We start from the raw sequence: 14,024 nt of genomic DNA on the forward strand, positions 1-14,024 counted from the left end.
ACATTAATTAGTGTGGTCATTTTAACATATCACCACAAATTCCTTTCTATCTTTCCTTCTGGATGGTGAAGATTAATTCCTTTCCCCTTGAGTGTGAGCTACACTTAGTGATTCCCTTCTAACAAACAGAATACTGAAAAGGAAAAATTATAACTTTGCAATGGAAAATCCTATTAAACATGAAATAATCAAGGTCAACACCAACAGTGATAAGTTGTGTTGACATCATGTGCTCCCCAGCATGTTGTAAAGAGAATGGGTCTTGAAAGTTAGAAATCTGGGTCTTAAGCTACCTCTAAAATGAAGTAATGAGAAGAGTTAAGAGATAACTGCCATAGTCTATATGAAAAATGATTGACCCTGAACATGAAATTTAGTGTCTTATGTGAATCTGTAAAATGTAAATAATGCTCTTTTATTGTTACCAGAACTTTTATATGAATATAGCATTAGGTATTAGAGAGATCAAATAGATAAGTGTTTAGTATGCACGTCCTAGTTATAAATAAAAACAAAACAAAACCAAACACTTAAACTAAGATAACCTATCTGAAGGTCATATGTGTGTGAGTAAGTGAGTTAGTATGTGTGTGTGTGTGTGTGTGTGTGTGCACTCATGCATTGAGACTGGTGGAGTAGGAGGTCAGAGAGAGATGCAGAAATTAAATAAGACTAGTACTCCAGGACATCCCCAACTCCATATATACATATGTGCAACGTAAGAAATGAAATAGAATACTATAGTGTCACATGGCCCCTCTGGTTATGTAGCTGCAAGATCTTATACAGGTAAAATTCCTTCATTGGGCTTCCCAGGTGGAACAGTGGTTGAGAGTCCGCCTGCCAATGCAGGGGACGCGGGTTCATGCCCTGGTCCGGGAAGATCCCACATGCTGCGGAGCGGCTAGGCCCGTGAGCCATGGCCGCTGAGCCTGCGCGTCCGGAGCCTGTGTTCCGCAACGGGAGAGGCCACAACAGTGAGAAGCCCACGTACCACAAAAAAAAATAATAATAATCAAAATAATCACTTATCATCCTACCAAAGAAAACCTTTGAATTCTTCTGTTGCTGATTCTCTACTAAACAGTCTTTGCTGTCTTCTTCCATTAAAGGCATATTTACAACAAAATAACGTAAAAACAAAATACTTTAGAGATTCATCATTTTAGGTAGGACAATCTACCTATGTGTTTATAATATAGCCAGTAATATTTCAGTCAGGAAAGAAACCATTAATAGTATAGGACCTTTTTATTCTACCTAAAGGGTATTTCTGCCTCTGAATATGTTTTGGAAAAGCACTAGAAACAAATTATCACAATGCTACATATTGAGAATCAGTCAACAGGTGTGTATGAGCTCCATCTTTGATGAAAATAACTAGAAAATAATTTTCTCATTTTATTGATAATTTACCAGTAGAGTTTTTAAATTTCAGCAGTTTTTGTTTCCAAGGAAATGAAGAAGAATTGCAGAGAATGATTTCAGGAAACAGAGACAGTAAGATTTCCCATACTGCTTTTTTATTTATTTTATTTATTTATTTATTTATTTTTTTTTTTTTTGCGGTACACGGGCCTCTCACTGTTGTGGCCTCTCCTGTTGCAGAGCACAGGCTCCGGACGTGCAGGCTTAGCGGCCATGGCTCACGGGGCCCAGCCACTCCGCGTCATGTGGGATCTTCCCAGACCGGGGCACGAACCCATGTGCCCTGCATCAGCAGGCAGACTCTCAACCACTGCGCTACCAGGGAAGCCCTCGCATACTGTTTTGATTACACAGTCATAGAAGTATAATTTATGGAGATATTGATTTGTCAGGCATTTTTGCTGTAATCCCTTCTGCTTTCTTTCTCCAGTAAGACAGCTGGGCCTTTCTTGGAGAAGTTTGTGTGCAGTAGCTCATTGAAGAGATTATGCTTGGTTTGTGCCATCAGGGGTAGGTGGGAAGAGCAGAAAGTAGAAAGAAGAAGGAAAGGAAGAGATAATGTGAGAGAACTGAGGAAGATTCCCAAGTCTGAGAAAGAACAGAATTAGATAGAAAGTATTTTCTTAGCCTATCAGGGACAGCACTAAGGAGTATCAGGACCAAAGAAGGAGATGGCTATGTGCAGAATCCAGGTAAGCTAGGCTCTAGTCTCAGGGCTCTGGATTTCTGCAAAGATACCCAGGCCAGGATAGAAACAGAGTTGCTGGATTGTGTAGAACCACAAGGGCTTAGAGATATTATCAGTAGGATGCACTGTATGTGAATGAGCTCACATACAATGAGCTCGCTTGTTAGTAATCCTACTACCCTCATGAATTCTTATGCAATCTGAAGGCATGAAACTACCTGAGCCTCCACTCCTGACTATTAAAGGACTGTGGCATCACTGAAGTACTTCAGTTTGGCAAATAAGACTCATGTTGTCTTCCCATGTTTTTATGATCACAAATGAAGTTTCCAAGTTTTTCTGTTTCTTATTCCTCATTGATTGGTGTACAAACACCTCAGAGAGTCCCACTCTTTCTGTACATAGACTATTGAATTTATTTTCCTTCCAATTAATGAAAGCTGACAATTATAGGCCAGTTTATGTGTTTGCAGTGGTGCTTTCCAATCCATTTTAATGTTAGTGTTGTGCTTACAAAGGATTCCTTCCTTGTACTGGCACTTCCTGGTTTAAGAAACCAAATCATTTTTGGTAACATTAAGAGTGGTGCTACTTTCAAGAAGAAAGCTCTCAGTAGAGGATCTAGTATATACACAAAACACAAAGAGAAGGAAATCAAAGCATACCACTATGGAAAATCGTCACAAAGAAAAACATCAAAAGAGGAAGAAAGAAACAAGGAAACTACAAAAGAGCCAGAAAACAATAAGATGGCATTAGTAAGTCCTTACCTAATTAATTTAAATGCAAATGGATTAAATTACGTAATCAAAAGGCATAGAGTGGATGAATGGATAAAAAAACAAGACCCAACTATTTTCTGCCTACTAGCGATTCACTTCAGCTTTAAGGACACACATAGGCTCAAAGTGAACAGATGGAAGAAGATATTTCACACACATGGAAACCAAAAGAGAGTAGGGGTGCTATAGTTATATCACACAAAATAAACTTTAAATCAGAAACTGAAACAAGAAACAAACTCACTATATAATGATAAAGGGGCCAATTCATCAAGATGACATAAAAATTGTAAATGCATATGCACCCAGCATCACAGCACCTAAATACATTAAGCAAATACCAACAGATGTAAAGGGAGAAATAGACAACAATAATAAAAACATATGCTTGGAAAATATCAGAGTATAGGTCATATCTAAATCCATTAAGATAAATGCAATCACTAAAGAGTGCCTATAAATAGGCAAAGAAAGGATCTGAGGTCTGAGCTCCAAGAGCTCCAATATATAGAGGTAAGAGACATGAGGAGAAATGAGCAAATGAAACTACCAGAGTAGACAGAGTTAGGAGAAAAATCTAGGGGAGTGTGGTGTTTTATGGGTCACGTACAAGAGAGTGTTTCAAGGAGAAGAATGTACTCATCCATGTGAAATGCTGCAGCTAAGTCAAGTGGGACGAAGACTGAAAGTTGACAACTGAATAAACCTGGAGGTCACACAGATGACTGTGAAAAGTGCGGTTTCAGTGGTGTGGTGTTGGCAAAAGCATGATTAGAATGTGCTGAGGAGAGAAGAGGACAGGAGAGACTGGAGTCTTTGCTTAAAGTATTGAGAAGTAAAGCCCAAAATTTAGGATTTTTTCCATTTACTAAAAAACCTGCACACAGGAAGGGGTCAAGGGAACATTCATCATTCAGAAGCTTGTATTCATACATAAATGTGTATATATGTATATATATAGTTTATATATGTAAATATAATGTTCTATATGAAATATATTTAAATGTTTTATATATTATATATCTATGTAATAAATTCTGTCTTATATAATATATTGTATGTTTTATATAAATTTATATATTATATTTATATAAATTAATTAATTTGGGAAAATTATTTTCTTAAAATAGAAAATTCATTTAGAGTTGTGCTGTAAAGAGTAGGCAGAGAAATGGGATGGTAACTTGAAGATTACTGAGGGCATGGAGAGTTTCTTGGTAATCTGGAAGAAACTGGATCATACTAACCTGACCATAGATTCTTCTATATTAAAAAATATTGTGAGTAGAGAGTGAAAATCATTGCTTCAAGGGAGAATTGCAAGCTATTTACAAAATCCCTCCTTAAAATATATGCTTTGAGTAAATGCCTAAACACTCCTGGATAAGAACAGATCTATTGCTATGTGCTTCAGTACTTCCTGCATTTCCCTTACTGTAGTCATTATCACACTTAGTGGTTAATGTTTGTATAAATGACCTTCACACTAGATTTTAAATTCTGTAAAAGCAGACACAAAATTGATCTTGCTTACCAAACTAGTCTTAGTAACGGTGCATAGTAGGTGCCTAAAAAATACTTTTGAATGAATAAATAAGTGAATGACAATTGCAGAAATATAGTAAGTCTGCATTTTACAAGACTGGAAATAAATATTTTCATAGCTAAAATATTTAATATCTCAAAGTTCCAAAATTTATGTAGAATTAAAAATTATTGCACAAAATAATAGAAAAAATCATACAATGAATTCAGTGTTGATCAATAGTACAAAGTAATAAAATTTAAATTTTACTTAAATTTAATTCACCTTAGAAAACTGAAATTTATAGATGGAAGATTATATTTTTATAAAAGAAATAAGTGTGCTTTTGCAAATTGTTTCTTCATATAATCAAAGAGGTAATTAATCATTTGCCCACTGGCCCATATTCAGTATAGAGAATATTCCCCTCTAATATATAAATATATAATGAAAAGACAGCATAGAGAAAGAATAAGGACACAGGTTCCAGAGTCACACCTGGGGCTAAATTCCAGCATTACCATTTACTAGCTATGTAAATGGCAAGTTGCTCTCTTCTGTAATCCTCTTTCTTCAACTATAAAGTGGAGTAACGGAAGTACCTGCCTCACAATGGGAGCAGTAAGTGCCTTAACAACTGTAACTCACAGAGACTAGCACATAGGAAAGCCACAGTAAACACTAGCTGTTATTATTTCAAATGATTTCTTCCCTACCTACTTTATCTGCTTTACTTAGGCTGCAAAATAGATGAAACAAATACTAGGCACTATCGCTCCCGTTAGGGAAGACTCCTAGCTGTTTCCCAAAATCTGCCCTGCTCTTCCTCCACAGTAATGGAATTATTTGCTCACATGGCTACCATATACTCTCAATTTCCAGTTTCCAGTTTCCATTCAATTACATTCTCTTCATTCCGTATGAGTGGAAGTGATAGAAGGCATTTCCAGGAAGATACCTTAAAAGAGCAGGGTTCCTGTTCCATTGTCACTTCTTTCCACTACCTGGAATGGTAACAACCAGAGCAAGCGTGCAAGTCCTGAATGAACTTATACACTTATACACTGCTGTAACGGCTTACCACAATTTAGAGGCTTTAAACAGCACAGATTTCTCATCTTACAATTCTTCAGATCAGAAGACTAAAATCAGCCTCATTTAACTAAAACAAGGCGTCCACAGGGCTGGTTCCTTCTAGATGCCCTTGGGGAGTATCCATTTGCTTGCCTTTCCCAAGTTCCAGAGGCAACCAGCTTTCCCTGGTTGATGGTCCCTTGCTCTGTTTTTGAAGTCAGTAGCATATCATCCTCAAACGTCTCTTTCAATCTTTGACCTCTGCCTCCATTTTTCACTACTTTCAGATTCTGCTTTTGTCGTCACGTTGCCTTTTCTGACTTGGACCTTCCCATCTCCCTTTTATAAAGACCCTGGAAATTATACTAGGTTCACCTGGATAAATCAGAATAATCCCCTTTCAGTCACATCTGTGAAATTCTTTGTTGCCATTAAGGCAACATATTCACAGGTTTCAGGGATTAGAATGTGGACATCTTTGGGGGTGGACATTATTTGGCCCACCATGGCAACTACCTGCCTAAGTCCCTAAATGTCCGATGGAGCAGAGCCACTCACCAATCTAAAAACACTCATCAGGTACCGTTTCTAAAAGACAAATTTCTTTGTTAGTCACTTTGTCCTGATTGACCACCATCAGTCTAACCTACCCTAATACATCCATTTTGCAGTTCTGTATACATGTCATAGAATATTTAGAACTCTGTTAATGTGATTAACCACAGCAATTCATTATTCTGTAAGGCAGCATGTACTCTGTGGTAGTTTGTAACTTATTCTCACTGTTCATTTTCTAATTTTTTTTTGTATAATGAGGACTTTTTTTTTAAAGAAAGTAACCTTAGAAATTAAATGTAAAGTGAGGCTGTGATCCTGTGTGTGTCAAAATTGATGATATTGACCCTTGGATTCCAGATGGATCATTATAAAAAAAAATCTTGCCAGTTATTCTCTAATTTCATACTGTGTACTCCATCTGTTAGCCGACTTGCTCTGGTTAGGGGCTGCTTAACTGGCTTATTCTCTACTGCTCCACAGAGACAAAACTCAACGGACATACACATATTATGTGTAAGTATATGTACTTAAATGTATATTGGAAGAATTCAAGGACAAAATATAAACAAGGACAATAAGACATTAAAATCTAGCTTACCAAGTCTGTGGAACATTAGAAAAAATAACTAGACTAACCAACCAGTCCTAAGCTTTGGAGACAGGCACTGAATGCTTGTTTATTCATTTTACATTTAGGTTAGAATTCAGACCCAAAGGATTTATGAACTTTAGCTTGAAATCTACTGAGTTTATAATAAAAGCTCTTAACAAGCATATAGTCAAAAGAAATGGCATCTGGAGTTACTAAGCCTATTCCTAAAAGGCAGTCAGATTTGTGCTTAAAACTATCGAATTTGGTGTGTCAGCTCAGTGTTCCATTCAAAACTGTGAGGTATGTGATGAAATCATTTTCAAGAACTTAAATTTCAAAAAATATATATGCTTTCATTTTTACTGACAAGGAAAATTATTAAGATGATAAAACAAAGGAAGTAAACTTTCATGATAGACAGTGACCTTTTGAATTGCTGCATGCTGCCCATTAGCTGGCACATAGGAAGTTCTACATTAATATATGCTGAACTAGTGATCTTAACTAGAAACTATTTAGTCATAACCATAATGTTGACTACGACCACGAATTAATCATAGGGTAGCAGATTAAAGGGTGATGTATTTATTCATGCTCTTAACTACTTATGGGTTGGGCAAAATGTTCATTCTGGTTTTTCCATAACATCTTATTTTAGCAATGTCTACAGGGTTCTGGACCCATTCTATGTTCTGCTGTTTCATGTCAGATATGTGGTTGAAATACAGATGGCAAGAATTAGAACAGCTAGAATCTGAACACAATTCAAAAGCAGAATTAAATACAATTCAAAAGTTGTGTATTCTTATGTTACCATTCCAGAGTACGTTTTCTTTTAAGGACTACCCAAAGACAGTGCCCATAGGACTGTAGCTTTTCTCCCTCCCCCTAAAACATTCCTCCTCCAGTGTCAGTCTTCAGCTTACACATGCTTGGTGAGTCATTTAAAGTAAAAAATCTATTTTATTGAAGAAAGGAAATCTTTAGGTATAAAATATGTTCAGAAAAGAAATCTTTTCATATAAAATATAACCAGACCAAGAGAGTGACAGGTACAGTGGGAATAGAGGTAGTAGCCAGGCTTTGTCCTCTACTGGAATCCAGCAGTGGCATTTACATCAGGAACAAGTTAATGATGGGAGTAGAAGACAATAAGGAAGATAAAATTTTGACTGGGGGCTAATATGTTGGCTCAGGTCCAAGGATTCCCATTTGAGCTCTGCAGGGCTACAAGCAGAGATCTCTCTTCACCCTGGATACTTTGCTTTGCTGCCCAGGTAAAAATGTGTTGATTAACTACATGGCTTTGGTGCATAGAGGATATGTCAGGAAGTAATACTCTTACCAAATTGTCAGTGACTTCTTAGAGAATACTAGCAGCATCAGTAGTAACCAGTGGACCACAAGTGACTTTGTTAGCTGTGGTCAGGAATTGCAACTAGCATGGAGGAACGTGATGGGTCCTATGATAATGGAAATACTCTTCATGAACCCAAAAGAGATATGCCTAAGGACACCCAGAAATAACAGAGTTTAAGAAGGACTTTCCATCAAAAATAGGCATTGAGGTAAGAACTGGTGACACACTGGTTAATATTAGATTAAGTTTAGAGATCAGGGATTCAACATGAGGACAGTCTAGAAAATCTGAGGGAAAATGATCTTTGCTAAGAACTTTTCAGATTGTGGCTTGAGAAAGAAAATAGACAATGGACAACCAGAAAACTTTGACATTAGCTAATGGTAATACTCTGTTATAAAAAGATTGGAGAAATTAAGGCACTAAAATACTCAAAATTCAGCAACATATCTGATTCAAATATTATCAGAAAACTTCAAATTGAAAAAAAATATAGAAAATAAGAGGCAAAACAATTAAAATTTTCTTAATCCTCATTTAAGTTTCAATCAAGGTAATGGATTTATACTTAGGAAATCCCACCTGTGATTCTAGCATACAATGCAGGAAATAAAGGATTTGAGCCATGAAATGTTTCATTTTCTTTGAATTATAGCAGGGACTGCCTTCTCTGCTAGAAATCCTATATATTGAGGACATTCTCTGTGCCATTCTATTCAAATAACTGGACTGTGACGAATCATTCTTCCCTGGATAGTCTAAGATTCAGGCATACCAGGCAGCAATGGTTTGTATGGTAATAAAAGAAATGAGCCTCCATATACTGTTACACTATACAGTCAGACTTCTGCCATGACATTCATTTAATCTAATAAAGTGTGGAATCCAGGAGTCTTAATATTCACCATATTTCCTTAAGACTTCAAACAGATTTTAAAACATGTTATCACTGATTCAGTCCCTCCTGGCCACATACTGCATTATTGAGTGTAACTGTTAGCACCCTTTCCTTCAAATAGATATGATATTCCTCAGACCACTTTTTTGAAATAAAAAAGTTATTAAGATAAGACAAAGCTTGTTTTTAGAGTATTTTTAGGTCCACAGCAAAATTAAAAGGAAGGTACAGAGAGTTCCCGTATATCCCATATCCCCACACATGCACAGCTTCCTCCACTACCAACATTTCACTCTGGAATGGTACCTTTGTTCCAATCAATGAACCTCCACTGACACATCATTATCACCCAAAGCCTGCAATTTACATTAGGATTCACTCTTGTTGTTGCACATTCTATGAGTTTTGAGAAATGCATCATGACATGTATTCACCATCGTAGTATCATACAGAGCAACTTCCCTGCCCTAAAAATCCTGTGTACTTTGCACATTCATCCCTCCCTCCCTACTAACCTCGGGCAACCACCAATCTTTTTACTATCTCCATATTTTTGCCTTTTTCAGAATCATATAGTATGTAACATCTCCAGATTGGCCTCTTTCACTTAGCAATATCCATTTAAGTTCCCTCCATGTTTTTTCATGGCTTGATAACTTATTTCTTTGTAATGTTTCATTGTCTGGAAGTATCAGTTTATTTATCCATTCATCTACTGAAGAACATCTTGGTTGCTTCCAAGTTTGGGCAATTATGAAAAACATCTATAAACATCCATATGCAGGTTTTGGTGTGACCGTAAGTTTTCAATTCCTCAAATCTAGCACAATTGCTAGATCATATGATAAGACTATGTTTAGCTTTGTAAGGAACTGTCAAACTGTCTTCCAGAATGGCTGTATGTATCACTTTGCATTCCCACCAGCAATGAATGAGGGTTCCTGTTGCTCCACACCCTCCTCAGTATTTGGTATTGTCAATATTTTAAATGCTAGCAATTCTAATAGACATGTATTGGCATCGTGTTGTATTAGTTTGCAATTCCCTATTGACATATAACGTTGAGCACCTTTTTTACATGCTTATTTGTCATCTGTATATCTTCTTTGTTGAGGCATCCATTCAGATCTCTTTTCCACCTTTTTATACTGGGTTGTTCATTTCCTTATTGTTGAGTTTTAAGGATTCTTTGTATATTTTGGATAACAGTTCATTATCCAATAATGTGTTTTACAAATATTTTCTCCCAGTCTGTACTTGTTTTCTCATTCTCTCGACTCATCCCGCTTTTTGATAATCAAGTTTGTTTTGGAAATAGAGACAAAAAAAAATGAAAACAAAACACATCTCCTAATGTGTCACTTTTCTCATCTTACAGAGATAATGACTTTCCATATTTTCTCAAATATTCCATGCCTGACATCAAATCCCCGAGCTTCTGTAAGGCCACTTATAAAACTGCAAATTTTTTGCATTTTAGGTGATCTTTCATTATTCCACTCAGGAAATTTTAGTTTCTTCAAAACCGTCTTGTCACCAAGAAAGATATGATGCAAATATTATGTGTTTGTTGTTGAACTGAAGTGAGGCCATGCAGATGGGCAGAAAGAACACAGACTGTGCAGTTAGAAGACTTGGGGCTCATTCTCAACTTTGCACTCACTAGTAGCAGCATTCTTGGGCAAATCCCTCAGTATCTCCATACCCCTATTTCCTTATTCGAGTAGGAATTCAAATAACTGCTATGCCACTTCAAATTGCACTGCACAAATATGTGCCTATCCTAGAAGCTGTAAAGTGCCATCAAATTTTAAGCACGATTATTACAAAGACATAATAATGTATCCTTGAAACATTCTCTGGTCGGCTGTTTTTGCATTATAACCCCTCCCCCTCCCCCGAATATGTAGGATTTATTCTGTCATGTTTGTTGGCCTGTGACTGGCAAGCAATTACAGTGAGTAATTCCATTTTAGGAGAAGATAATAAAATGTGATATTGTAACTACCCACAGAGCCTCAAAAGTATTTCTATTTCCTCTAATAACCTGGTGTGATGCTGTTAATCTTGACAACGGCTGCCTGGCAGGTGCTGGGGAGCTGAATCTTCATATTCTCTCACTGTTTGCTAACTCTTCCACAGGGAAGAATCTAAGCTATTAAAATGCAATAGCCCTGCTCTATTTTTAATTACATTTAGTTTATTAGAGGAACAATCAGATGCATAACAAATACTGGGAACAGACTTTCCTCCATTACCTCAATAAAGGCCTAGAACACTCCATCATTTACAAAATGGGTCGGGGAGCCATTCCTTCACTTCTCTTCACCAAGAGAAGTTAAAACACAATTTAAAGAAGAGAAATGTATCACTTCCAAAGGGACCCAATTCTTTCCTGATGATTTCCCCTTTGATCCAGTTAACCTTTTTGTTCTAAAGCTCATCAACATAACCTTTATGTAAATAAGTAGATACTTGCCAGGTAAGTATCAGGATGGAAACTACAAAAGTTTTTCTTCCATATCAAGTACAGTCTCTCCATAAAACAAACCATAAATGCATAGTATATAATATTTCCTTTAGAAGAACTCTGCAGGTTGTAAGTTACCAATAAGTACAATTCTCAGTTCTGAAGAAAATAGGCTGTGTTCCTTGGTTGACCACATCAATCCAGTTCCTTTCAATACACAGCATTATAAAAGCTGTAATTTCATGCATTATTATGTGCAAATAGAATTTAAGAATGTTTTTCATTTTATGTATAAAGAAAGGTATATACCATAGAAGAAGAAGAATATATTTTCCACATTTATCATAAAGTTTTCCAATCCCATTTGTGAACTGAGTCTATATTTTGGGCAAATGGCCATTATCATTAATCACCTAGAAAAGCCAGAACATGGCAGGGCATGAAATGTAGATTGCCTTTTTTTTTTCTCTCTTCTATTTTGAGGGTGGAATTGTGCTATAATTTTCAAACACTGTATAGGACTATTACAACACAGAGCACAGATGCAAATGGGGCAAATGATTAAAGAAAGTATTAGAGAACAGACCAAGTAGGAGTGCTTGATTTGAAAGTGTCAACCATCAGGGCTATGTGTTTATTTTCATTTTGTTAATATTAAATGCTACTCTGATAAATATTTTGGTTTCTCCTTAATCCCCATGAATTCCTGTTTAAAAAATAGTCAGTGTGGGCTTCCCCGGTGGCGCAGTGGTAGAGGGTCCGCCTGCCGATGCAGGGGACGTGGATTCGTGCCCCGGTCCGGGAAGATCCCATATGCCGCGGAGCGGCTGGGCCCGTGAGCCACGGCCGCTGGGCCTGCGCGTCTGGAGCCTGTGCTCCGCAGCGGGAGAGGCCACAGCAGTGAGAGGCCCGCGCACCAAAAGAAAAAAAAAAAAAAGTCAGTGACCTCCCTGATAAGTTGAGTTGCACTTGAAAAGGGGGAAAAAAGAAAAAGATTACTCATGATGGGTTTAATTCTACTTACCAACTTTAGAAAAAGCTAAAAAAATGTATTGCATATACTCAGATTTTTGGTTTACTTAAATATGATTTCTTCTAGAATTTGTAGAAATGTTTTTATTTACTTTATCATCCTCAGTCTTTAAGAATAAAATGACAACAAATGATACAAAATTGAGGTAAGTAGAGAGAGTATGTAAAAGAATACATTTTACATATATTTTAATCAGTCAAAATCAATTCATAAACATTTCTTAAGAATCATTTAATACATTCAATGAATATGTATGCAGCACCTACCATGTACAAGATAACGTTACCCACCAGAGATAAAGTAGGGAAGAAAATAGAGTCTCACTACCTGTGGAGCTTATAGACTCAGGGAAAAGAAACACAGCAGAAATTAAGTACATTTTGATGAGTATTACAAAGGATAAATAAAAGGCACTATTGAAATTATAAAAGTTTGAGTGGGATGGGTAGGGAGAGAGTTAAGGAAAGACTCACCAAGAAAATTATGATTAAAATAAGACTTGAAAAATAGGTAGAGATTGCCCACGTGAAGGGAGATGGTGGGAAGTGAGTTCTAGATTAGCCTGTGCAGAAGGTCTGAGGGAATAAAGCACATGGCACCTTGAGGAGCTGAAAGATGGCAATGTGTCTAGGGCTTCAGGGTGGGTGGCATTAGGTGAGGCTGGAGAAGTAGGCAGTGACAGTTCACACAAGGCTTTATGTTAAGTATTTGGGACTTTAATAAGGAAAATGGAAAGACATTAAGGGACTTTAAGCAGGGGGGTAACTACATTAAATTTTATAAAGATTACTCTGTCTTCATTATAGGATACAGAGGGAGGCCAGAGCTGTTACATAGATTCCTACTAATAAAGAACAGCAAAATCCCCCCACTGTACAAGTATCAGGTGACAACTTCATGAAAATAAACAAGCCTCAACAACATAGTACTCTAAGCTTTATGCTACCTATATAAAGTAACAGTGGCTTTGACAAGGATGTTGAGTGAAAACAGAGATAAGTGCACAGGATGGAAATACCTTAATGAAACTGAAAAATAAGACTTAGTGGCTGTTAGAAGAAGGATGAAAGAGTGAGAAAAGCCAAGAAAAGTCCAGATTTCACACTGAGGACCCAAGAGACATTAGATCTTCCATTAGAGTTAGTTTGGGGGAATCAGTGTGTTTAGCTCTGTGATTAACAAAAAAGAAAATAAGACATTTCCTGATCCTCAAAAAATTAGTTAAATGCCTAAATCCAAATTCCAAAAACAAAATAGAGACTATTTAAGTGGTACATGGTACAATAACGATCTTATGGGTAACATAAACCCTGAATGAACTGAAGCAGTCAGAAAAGAAACACTATGGAAATTATGTCACTTGACCTGTGCTTTGATGAAGTGGCTGTAAAACTGAGTGAAGGGTCACTAGGTAGTTATAAAGGGTCCTGAGGAAGATACGGAGTTATAAGAATCAGCAGTCTTGGAGAATTCTGATGGCCTTGAAAGCCAAAATAGAGACTTGGACTTGGAATAGTGTAGATATCATGGAATGACTGTAGCAGGAAATTTGAGGTTCCTGCCGATGGTAGTAAGTGATAGGCGAGAAATGACTGGCAGATCAGATTGAAGACAGA

Source organism: Phocoena sinus, chromosome 7 (assembly GCF_008692025.1).
Source record: "Phocoena sinus isolate mPhoSin1 chromosome 7, mPhoSin1.pri, whole genome shotgun sequence".
Lineage (NCBI taxonomy): Eukaryota > Metazoa > Chordata > Mammalia > Artiodactyla > Phocoenidae > Phocoena > Phocoena sinus.